This window comes from Eumetopias jubatus, unplaced genomic scaffold (assembly GCF_037043125.1).
Source record: "Eumetopias jubatus isolate StellerSeaLion01/CBP00866 unplaced genomic scaffold, mEumJub1_p1.0 scaffold_184, whole genome shotgun sequence".
Lineage (NCBI taxonomy): Eukaryota > Metazoa > Chordata > Mammalia > Carnivora > Otariidae > Eumetopias > Eumetopias jubatus.
Window position 1 is genome coordinate 97,501 of NW_028274990.1, and position 560 is coordinate 98,060.

Genomic DNA, 560 nt, shown 5'->3' on the forward strand with positions numbered 1-560 from the left:
GGGAGCTCAGGGAACCCTTCCAAAAAAAGCGCCTCCGAGCCCAAAGGACGGCCGCCACCAGGGCCACACGGGGTCCCACCGCCCGAGGCCTCCAGCACAAGGGCGGTCCCGTGGCACCCAAGGACGCCGACCTGGCCCCGCGGCGGGCCCTGGCAACCTCGCGGGGCTCGGGCCCCAAACACCACCAACACCGCAGTCACGACCGGCCCCCAGAAACACTCTCCCGCACGCGCGACGACGCCACCCCCGCCACCCCACTAGGCCGGACCCGCGCGCGGGCCTCTTCTCCTCCTCACGAGGGACCGAGAGCACTTTCGCCCAGGGACGACCACCCTCTGAAAAGCCATAAGCGGCCCGGAGAGGGGACGACACCCAACAAGCGGCGAGGCCAGTTTCGGTCCCAAGAGAGCGGATCGAGGACACCACACGTGCCTTCAAGCCATCCGGTCGAGACGAGGGCAGCGGGAAGTGGGCCGGCGGCGGCGGGGAGGGGGAAGCACGGCGGGCGAGGGCCGGGAGCGCGTGGAGGGAGCCGGTTCGGGGAAGGGCACGCCAACGAA